The sequence below is a fragment of the Helianthus annuus genome, chromosome 1 (genome assembly GCF_002127325.2).
Source record: "Helianthus annuus cultivar XRQ/B chromosome 1, HanXRQr2.0-SUNRISE, whole genome shotgun sequence".
In the NCBI taxonomy this organism is placed as follows: domain Eukaryota; kingdom Viridiplantae; phylum Streptophyta; class Magnoliopsida; order Asterales; family Asteraceae; genus Helianthus; species Helianthus annuus.
Genome location: NC_035433.2, coordinates 109,230,341 through 109,241,194, shown reverse-complemented (window position 1 = coordinate 109,241,194; position 10,854 = coordinate 109,230,341). Strand labels below are relative to the sequence as shown.

General features: G+C 42.1%; 2 non-coding genes across 2 annotated transcripts; both read left to right on the top strand.

The window, feature by feature from the left end:
• The first annotated feature begins 3,537 nt into the window (after nucleotides 1-3,537).
• On the top strand, nucleotides 3,538-3,644 carry LOC118482839. The gene has a single exon (XR_004868992.1). It is a non-coding gene; the product is annotated as a small nucleolar RNA R71 (small nucleolar RNA).
• Nucleotides 3,645-9,623: 5,979 nt separating this feature from the next.
• Nucleotides 9,624-9,730, top strand: LOC118482935. Its single transcript, XR_004869269.1, has one exon. It is a non-coding gene; the product is annotated as a small nucleolar RNA R71 (small nucleolar RNA).
• The last annotated feature ends 1,124 nt before the right edge of the window (nucleotides 9,731-10,854 follow it).

Genomic DNA, 10,854 nt, shown 5'->3' with positions numbered 1-10,854 from the left:
TTTCATCCTGAAAATACAAAAGAAAGACAAAAACACTCTTTTTCCAACATTAGTACTTAAAAAGGGTTAGTTTTATGCCTTAATTGATGTGATTTATATGTTGCATTTTACACACATCAAATACCCCACACTTGAACTTTTGCTTGTCCTCAAGCAAAACTCTTTAAATGTGGCTTACACTCCCAAATGGAATGGGTAGAAGAGAAAGTTTTTTGGCTTGTCCTAGAGTGTCGGGAATCCAAGATCTTTGTAAGTTTTATTTTTATTTATTTACAATCCTATTCGTTATGATTTATTTAGAACGTTTCATAAGATAAATTACTTATTCGGGCATAGCATACCTTATTAAAATTCCATTTATATACAAGTTCACATACCTCACGGGAGATCACTCAACACTCGGCCGAAGGTGTTAATTTTTTAGTGAATCACTCGAGAGCGGCATGGAACTTACGCCTACCATAGGCTTGCCAAGCAATCAATCCTCCTCCTTTTTAACTTTTTACCTTTGTAAATATCAAGAGGACTTTTGGGTGAAGGGTTAGGCTTGGGTTAAAGGTGGGTGGTTGGGTTAGTGGTTAGTAAAAGGGCGAAAATCGTAAAAAGCGTCGGTTTTCGTGACACACCTTGTTTTTAGTGACTTTTTATTTTGAAGTATTTCTACAAACAAGCTTTTATATTGCTTTTGTTTGTTTTTGACTTCATCATTGTTCATTTTTTTTAGTCACATAAAATAGCGAGCTTACGAAAAAACCGAGCTTGTTACTAAAATAAAGGGTGAAAAATAAAAAGGGTTTTTGGTGGGTGAAAAGGTTTTGGGGTAATGAAATGAAAGGTTTAGGCTCAAAGGGGCTAACTAAGGGGATTTCGGGTAGGTGGTAAAAAAAAATGAAAAATAATGGTGTAGAAAGAAAAATTTGGTTAGTCCTAATGTCTCCATCATTTACTTACTTGGGTTTAAGTTGGTAAGGACCGGGAATGTATCGTCGTGGCAAGTTCTAGAGTTGTAAGAACCAAGCGGCTATTCACACAAGAAACGAAAAATGAGCATTTAGTCTAAAGATGTATATTTGTATGCTCAATAAAGGCTCAAAACTCACTTTTGTGGGAATGGGTTTTTAATGTGATCAAGTATATATAATCGAATTTTTAACTAGACTTGTTATGCCGTTTCGTAATTTTCTTATGTTGGTTCTTTATTATCACGACGCTATCGGTTGTAAATTTGTAAAAATATAACCTTTTTAGAACTTGTTATTCCCAAATTAAACCAAGACAAGCAAATAAAAAAAACGAAAGGTTTTTGAAAAAAATTGGGGTGTTTAGCGGTTCCAATAGAGTTTTGTGTAAGGCTTGTATTTAGGATTTGCAAAATTCAAGGTTTTAGCATCCCCCCCACACTTAAATTACACATTGTCCTCAATGTGTCCCAAAAATAATATTTTTGGTTGATTAGAATGTGTAAAAGTGGGTTAAAAACAAAGATTTGTGTTACTGGCATCCTGGACACGGCCCTGTGGTGACCGGGCACGGCCCCGTGGTCAAGTGCCAGTAACAGAATTTAAAGAGTTAAGACAGAAGCCTGGACACGGGGGCGTGTCCGCTGAACACGGCCCGTGTCCAGTTACCTGAACTGGGTGTTTTTCTGCAGGTGGCTCAGCACGGGGCCGTGTTGGTTGGGCACGGCCCGTGTTGAGCCTTCTGTGATGGAGATTTGTGTCGGGTTGCTCTGTTCTTCGTGCATGGGTCCATTTTTCTCGTTCCCTTTTTCATCCATTACCACCATGAGTGTGTTTTATTCTGCAAATTAAAACTAAAAGATTAAACTAACTAAGGATAGTTCCGCGGAATGCCTCCGTGGTGCGCCACGTTTATAAGGGTCCTTGGCTAGACCCAATGCGAGGTTATATGTTTTCTGAGTGGGATGTCTGGCGTCCCATGTTACACCGTCGGAGAGCAGCATCCAAGCTTGAATCAATAACCTTCATGTAATTGACCGGGTCGTCGTCCTCTATTCTCTTCCCAACCCCGAATTTCACTTCATTATCCCCGTACCTCAAGGTGAGTGTCCCATCATTCATATCCACCACTGCTTGGGCGGTGGCAAGGAAGGGTCTCCCTAGTATAAGGGGGACCTCGGTGTCTTCCTCCATATCGAGTATGACAAAGTCAGCTGGATAAACGAATCTGCTTACCTTTACCAAGACATTCTCGATGACACCTTGTGGGAATTTGACGGATCGATCGGCGAGTTGTATGCTCATTTTTGTAGGGCTTGTGGTTCCTAAGCCGAGTCTTTTGAACATTGATGAGTGCATGAGGTTAATGCTAGCCCCAAGGTCGGCTAAGGCATTACGAACGGGTGATTCCCCTATTGAGCAAGGAATCGTGAAGCTTCCGGGATCGATTTTCTTTTGGGGAAGTTTATTGAGTACGAGGGCAGAGCATTCTTCGCCTAAATTGACTAATTGCAAGTTTTCAATTTTCTTTTTATGTGTAAGGAAGTCCCTCATGAATTTAGAGTACTTGGGCATTTGAGTTAGGACTTCGATAAAAGGAATATTGACATGCAATTGTTTTAACAGACTTTCGAACTTGGCGAATTGCTCATTGGTCTTTTGACGAATTAACCTACCGGGGTATGGAACTCGAGGAGCCTTGGTAGGCTCTGGTGACGGAGGGGAGTTCTTTTCCTGCAGAGGTGTGGGTACTGTTTCCTCCGTTGGTGGCAGCACTTCTGCAGGCCCTACGGTGCGGTTCCGTAGTGTGATGAGGTGAACTTGTGCTTTTGGGTTTGTTTCGGTATTGCTAGGTAATGCGCCTTGCGGTCTCTCGGAAAAATTTTGAGCTATTTGATTTAATTGTTTTTCAATGTTTTGAATACTAGCTTGTTGATTTCTAAAATTTGATTCTAATTGTAGAAATCTTTCCGAGTTTTTCTTATCAGTGTCGGAGACGAGGCGAGATACCGTATCTTCGAGCCTTTCTCGTCCACTTTGTTGTTGAGTGAAATTTTGTGACTCATTTCTTGGTTGCTGAAAGTTTGTTCGTTGGGTTTGTTGGTTACTACTATTGCCGGGTTCCCTCCAACCAAGGTTTGGGTGGTTTCGCCATCCTTGGTTGTAAGTTCCCGTTGGGGGACCCGACGGCCTAGGTCTATTATCAATGTACTTTACCATTTCTTGTTGATCGTCTGTTTCTTTCATGCAACTCCAATTTTCATGTGACCCACCACACCCTTCACAAGCCATAACCGAGACTGTTTTTGTCATTTCCAATTTTTTTATCTTTGAAGAAAGGGCCTCGATTTGGGCTTGTAAAGAAGTGCTTTCATCGACCTTATGGGCGCCCGGGGCGATAGACTTATTCCCCCGGGGGGTGTGCCATTGAAAATTGGTTTGAGCAATTTCCTCAATTTGATTATATATTTCGTGTGGGCGTCGATTACCTAAAAGTCCCCCGGAGCTAGAATCAAGTGTCTGCCTAGTGTGTGGCAACAATCCATTATAGAAAGTGGATACTTGTTGCCATATTGCGAGGCCGTGATGAGGACACTTGTGCAATAGCTCCTTGAACCTTTCCCAAGTTTCATATAAGGATTCCCCGTCCTCTTGTGAATATGTATTAATTTCAGTCATTAACTTAGCAGTTTTAGCGGGAGGGAAATACTTATATAGAAATTTTTGGGCTAGTTCATCCCAGGTGTTTACCGATCCAGCTGGGAGGGCGTTGAGCCAAGCTTTCGCTCGGTCTTTTAGTGAGAAGGGAAACATACGGAGGCGGATGGCGTCGTTTGATGCTCCATTGATCCGAAAGGTATCACATATTTCCAAGAAATTAGTTATATGTAGATGGGGATCCTCGTCCGCAAGCCCATGGAAGGTTGCGGAGTTTTGGAGCATTTGTATCAAATGCGGCCGGAGTTCGAAGTTATTAGCTTCGACATTGGGAGCATTGATAGCGGCGCCTAGATTACCTACGGTGGGTCGTAGATAATCCATAAGGGTACGTTGGTCCGCCATTGGAGGTGGATCACCCGAAACCTTCTCTTGGTTCTTGGCTTTTAACCTTTTTCTGAGAAAGCGTTCGGGTTCTTCTAGTGGTTCTTTTATATCCTTATTGGAACTGGAGCTCATACACTACGTAAGGTTGGCGTCGGGTTCCAAGTCCTGCAATAAAAACAGAAAAGAATGTGGTCAGAAGATTCACCACGGCCCCGTGTTGAGCGAACACGGCCCGTGGTCGGAGTTTTCAGTGATTGTTTCCCAGATCCCAGTTACTGGAAGTTGGACACGGCCCCGTGGTCAGCCTTCTGTAACTTGGAAAACAAAAACTGCCAGTAACGATGCTGGGCACGGCCCGTGTCCGACCAGGCACGGCCCCGTGCTGAGCTCTGCAGAAGCTGAAAAACTAAGAAAAATCCTAAAAATTAAAAAGAAAAATAAAAATATGATTAGGCCATTGATTCCTAACTTTCTTAAAATCCTTGTGTCCCCGGCAACGGCGCCAAAAACTTGATGTGCGTGAAGTGTGTTATATTTTAGATGTATAATTAAGCCCCTTTTTACACTTTTAGCCAAGTTTTAAATTTATAAAACACGATATTTACTAACACTAAACACACATATGGGCAAGTGCACCCATCGTGGACGTAGTATAGTGTTGGTAAGATACCGAGGTCGTCCAAGGACACAAGAGCTTTTAATACCGGTTTATCCTCAACGTCTAATCAAATCAAAAAGTGAGAAAAATGTTTTAAACTAAGAAAAATAAAAACTAACTAAATGCTGAAAAATAAAATAAAATAAAAACAGATAGACAAGATGAATCACTTGGATCCGACACGTGTATTAGTATAACCTTTGATTATTTTCGCACTTTTGCACTTGTTTAAGAGATTATCTTAGTTATTGTAGTAGGCCCCTCTTTTGAAGGCGACGTTACCCTCAACCTAGTAGTTTGAGTCAGCAAGGATACAATCCTAAAGGGTCGGATTATTGAAAGATAATGAATTAAGTTATTAATGCAAATTGTGGTAGGCCCCGCTTTCGGCGGTGACGTTACCCTCGGCTAAGTAGTCTGAGTCAGCAGGGATACAGTCCTAAATAGCCGGGTTATAGTATTAATAGTAGTTAACTTATGAGGGGGTCAAAGAGTTTGGATCCCCGCCATCCAATACCTATGGGCATTGAAGGAGATCCTACTAAATTTGACCCAGGTCCCAAGCAGGACCTCTAAACGCTGAACAAGGGCAAGACCCTTACCAAACCGTTCCCTTAACCCCCGACCAGGTAGCCAACATACCTCCATATAGACCGTGGAGATATGAATGGTGAAAATCTTTTATTTTATATAGACAGTAAAATAACGCCAAGACACCACGGACAAACGATAAGGAAAGATCACCTTCAACATAAGTAACTAGTTATTAAAGTCATTAATACAAAACCAAATAAAGAGTGCAAAAGATTAAAAATAAAAAGTATTATACTAAACACTTGTCTTCACCAAGTGATGTAAGAGACTTAGGCAAACATGGCCTTGATTGTCAAGAACTCTTACGATCAATCTTGGATCCCGAGACGACTCACACACTCTACGATGGACAATGGATGATGGTGGTGGATGATGGTATTATGGTGGGTGGTGATGAAGTGTGAGAGAGGTGGTGTGCCAAGGGATGAGTTGGAATGAAACCAAGCACTCCTATTTATAGGCTAAACAGAAGGCTGGGCATGGCCCCGTGTCCGCTGGACACGCCCCCGTGCCCGTCTGACACTCTCTCTCCTCATTAATTGTAATTCGCAATTACAATTAATGCGCCTGCTGTACTTTCACCACGCCCCCGTGCCCGCTGGACACGGCCCCGTGGTGGGCAATAGAAGCTTCTATAGGTTTGTCTTTTCTGCTGCTTCTTGGGCACGGCCCCGTGTTCGCTGGACACGGGGCGTGTTCAGTCTTCTGCTTTCTCTTCTTTGCCTTGGAGGATGCCGTTGAGGGTCCGGGCAGTCTACTTTTATTCCTTTTCTTGTATTTATGCTAGAATTAGTTGTCTTTTTGCTTCTTTTGTGAATTTGAGCTCATTTCATCCTGAAAATACAAAAGAAAGACAAAAACACTCTTTTTCCAACATTAGTACTTAAAAAGGGTTAGTTTTATGCCTTAATTGATGTGATTTATATGTTGCATTTTACACACATCAAATACCCCACACTTGAACTTTTGCTTGTCCTCAAGCAAAACTCTTTAAATGTGGCTTACACTCCCAAATGGAATGGGTAGAAGAGATAGTTTTTTGGCTTGTCCTAGAGTGTCGGGAATCCAAGATCTTTGTAAGTTTTATTTTTATTTATTTACAATCCTATTCGTTATGATTTATTTAGAACGTTTCATAAGATAAATTACTTATTCGGGCATAGCATACCTTATTAAAATTCCATTTATATACAAGTTCACATACCTCACGGGAGATCACTCAACACTCGGCCGAAGGTGTTAATTTTTTAGTGAATCACTCGAGAGCGGCATGGAACTTACGCCTACCATAGGCTTGCCAAGCAATCAATCCTCCTCCTTTTTAACTTTTTACCTTTGTAAATATCAAGAGGACTTTTGGGTGAAGGGTTAGGCTTGGGTTAAAGGTGGGTGGTTGGGTTAGTGGTTAGTAAAAGGGCAAAAATCGTAAAAAGCGTCGGTTTTCGTGACACACCTTGTTTTTAGTGACTTTTTATTTTGAAGTATTTCTACAAACAAGCTTTTATATTGCTTTTGTTTGTTTTTGACTTCATCATTGTTCATTTTTTTTTAGTCACATAAAATAGCGAGCTTACGAAAAAACCGAGCTTGTTACTAAAATAAAGGGTGAAAAATAAAAAGGGTTTTTGGTGGGTGAAAAGGTTTTGGGGTAATGAAATGAAAGGTTTAGGCTCAAAGGGGCTAACTAAGGGGATTTCGGGTAGGTGGTAAAAAAAAATGAAAAATAATGGTGTAGAAAGAAAAATTTGGTTAGTCCTAATGTCTCCATCATTTACTTACTTGGGTTTAAGTTGGTAAGGACCGGGAATGTATCGTCGTGGCAAGTTCTAGAGTTGTAAGAACCAAGCGGCTATTCACACAAGAAACGAAAAATGAGCATTTAGTCTAAAGATGTATATTTGTATGCTCAATAAAGGCTCAAAACTCACTTTTGTGGGAATGGGTTTTTAATGTGATCAAGTATATATAATCGAATTTTTAACTAGACTTGTTATGCCGTTTCGTAATTTTCTTATGTTGGTTCTTTATTATCACGACGCTATCGGTTGTAAATTTGTAAAAATATAACCTTTTTAGAACTTGTTATTCCCAAATTAAACCAAGACAAGCAAATAAAAAAAACGAAAGGTTTTTGAAAAAAATTTGGGGTGTTTAGCGGTTCCAATAGAGTTTTGTGTAAGGCTTGTATTTAGGATTTGCAAAATTCAAGGTTTTAGCATCCCCCCCACACTTAAATTACACATTGTTCCTCAATGTGTCCCAAAAATAATATTTTTGGTTGATTAGAATGTGTAAAAGTGGGTTAAAAACAAAGATTTGTGTTACTGGCATCCTGGACACGGCCCTGTGGTGACCGGGCACGGCCCCGTGGTCAAGTGCCAGTAACAGAATTTAAAGAGTTAAGACAGAAGCCTGGACACGGGGGCGTGTCCGCTGAACACGGCCCGTGTCCAGTTACCTGAACTGGGTGTTTTTTTGCAGGTGGCTCAGCACGGGGCCGTGTTGGTTGGGCACGGCCCGTGTTGAGCCTTCTGTGATGGAGATTTGTGTCGGGTTGCTCTGTTCTTCGTGCATGGGTCCATTTTTCTCGTTCCCTTTTTCATCCATTACCACCATGAGTGTGTTTTATTCTGCAAATTAAAACTAAAAGATTAAACTAACTAAGGATAGTTCCGCGGAATGCCTCCGTGGTGCGCCACGTTTATAAGGGTCCTTGGCTAGACCCAATGCGAGGTTATATGTTTTCTGAGTGGGATGTCTGGCGTCCCATGTTACACCGTCGGAGAGCAGCATCCAAGCTTGAATCAATAACCTTCATGTAATTGACCGGGTCGTCGTCCTCTATTCTCTTCCCAACCCCGAATTTCACTTCATTATCCCCGTACCTCAAGGTGAGTGTCCCATCATTCATATCCACCACTGCTTGGGCGGTGGCAAGGAAGGGTCTCCCTAGTATAAGGGGGACCTCGGTGTCTTCCTCCATATCGAGTATGACAAAGTCAGCTGGATAAACGAATCTGCTTACCTTTACCAAGACATTCTCGATGACACCTTGTGGGAATTTGACGGATCGATCGGCGAGTTGTATGCTCATTTTTGTAGGGCTTGTGGTTCCTAAGCCGAGTCTTTTGAACATTGATGAGTGCATGAGGTTAATGCTAGCCCCAAGGTCGGCTAAGGCATTACGAACGGGTGATTCCCCTATTGAGCAAGGAATCGTGAAGCTTCCGGGATCGATTTTCTTTTGGGGAAGTTTATTGAGTACGAGGGCAGAGCATTCTTCGCCTAAATTGACTAATTGCAAGTTTTCAATTTTCTTTTTATGTGTAAGGAAGTCCCTCATGAATTTAGAGTACTTGGGCATTTGAGTTAGGACTTCGATAAAAGGAATATTGACATGCAATTGTTTTAACAGACTTTCGAACTTGGCGAATTGCTCATTGGTCTTTTGACGAATTAACCTACCGGGGTATGGAACTCGAGGAGCCTTGGTAGGCTCTGGTGACGGAGGGGAGTTCTTTTCCTGCAGAGGTGTGGGTACTGTTTCCTCAGTTGGTGGCAGCACTTCTGCAGGCCCTACGGTGCGGTTCCGTAGTGTGATGAGGTGAACTTGTGCTTTTGGGTTTGTTTCGGTATTGCTAGGTAATGCGCCTTGCGGTCTCTCGGAAAAATTTTGAGCTATTTGATTTAATTGTTTTTCTATGTTTTGAATACTAGCTTGTTGATTTCTAAAATTTGATTCTAATTGTAGAAATCTTTCCGAGTTTTTCTTATCAGTGTCGGAGACGAGGCGAGATACCGTATCTTCGAGCCTTTCTCGTCCACTTTGTTGTTGAGTGAAATTTTGTGACTCATTTCTTGGTTGCTGAAAGTTTGTTCGTTGGGTTTGTTGGTTACTACTATTGCCGGGTTCCCTCCAACCAAGGTTTGGGTGGTTTCGCCATCCTTGGTTGTAAGTTCCCGTTGGGGGACCCGACGGCCTAGGTCTATTATCAATGTACTTTACCATTTCTTGTTGATCGTCTGTTTCTTTCATGCAACTCCAATTTTCATGTGACCCACCACACCCTTCACAAGCCATAACCGAGACTGTTTTTGTCATTTCCAATTTTTTTATCTTTGAAGAAAGGGCCTCGATTTGGGCTTGTAAAGAAGTGCTTTCATCGACCTTATGGGCGCCCGGGGCGATAGACTTATTCCCCCGGGGGGTGTGCCATTGAAAATTGGTTTGAGCAATTTCCTCAATTTGATTATATATTTCGTGTGGGCGTCGATTACCTAAAAGTCCCCCGGAGCTAGAATCAAGTGTCTGCCTAGTGTGTGGCAACAATCCATTATAGAAAGTGGATACTTGTTGCCATATTGCGAGGCCGTGATGAGGACACTTGCGCAATAGCTCCTTGAACCTTTCCCAAGTTTCATATAAGAATTCCCCGCCCTCTTGTGAATATGTATTAATTTAAGTCATTAACTTAGCAGTTTTAGCGGGAGGGAAATACTTATATAGAAATTTTTGGGCTAGTTCATCCCAGGTGTTTACCGATCCAGCTGGGAGGGCGTTGAGCCAAGCTTTCGCTCGGTCTTTTAGTGAGAAGGGAAACATACGGAGGCGGATGGCGTCGTTTGATGCTCCATTGATCCGAAAGGTATCACATATTTCCAAGAAATTAGTTATATGTAGATGGGGATCCTCGTCCGCAAGCCCATGGAAGGTTGCGGAGTTTTGGAGCATTTGTATCAAATGCGGCCGGAGTTCGAAGTTATTAGCTTCGACATTGGGAGCATTGATAGCGGCGCCTAGATTACCTACGGTGGGTCGTAGATAATCCATAAGGGTACGTTGGTCCGCCATTGGAGGTGGATCACCCGAAACCTTCTCTTGGTTCTTGGCTTTTAACCTTTTTCTGAGAAAGCGTTCGGGTTCTTCTAGTGGTTCTTTTATATCCTTATTGGAACTGGAGCTCATACACTACGTAAGGTTGGCGTCGGGTTCCAAGTCCTGCAATAAAAACAGAAAAGAATGTGGTCAGAAGATTCACCACGGCCCCGTGTTGAGCGAACACGGCCCTTGGTCGGAGTTTTCAGTGATTGTTTCCCAGATCCCAGTTACTGGAAGTTGGACACGGCCCCGTGTTGCACCGGCACGGCCCCGTGGTCAGCCTTCTGTAACTTGGAAAACAAAAACTGCCAGTAACGATGCTGGGCACGGCCCGTGTCCGACCAGGCACGGCCCCGTGCTGAGCTCTGCAGAAGCTGAAAAACTAAGAAAAATCCTAAAAATTAAAAAGAAAAATAAAAATATGATTAGGCCATTGATTCCTAACTTTCTTAAAATCCTTGTGTCCCCGGCAACGGCGCCAAAAACTTGATGTGCGTGAAGTGTGTTATATTTTAGATGTATAATTAAGCCCCTTTTTTACACTTTTAGCCAAGTTTTAAATTTATAAAACACGATATTTACTAACACTAAACACACATATGGGCAAGTGCACCCATCGTGGACGTAGTATAGTGTTGGTAAGATACCGAGGTCGTCCAAGGACACAAGAGCTTTTAATACCGGTTTATCCTCAACGTCTAATCAAATCAAAAAGTGAG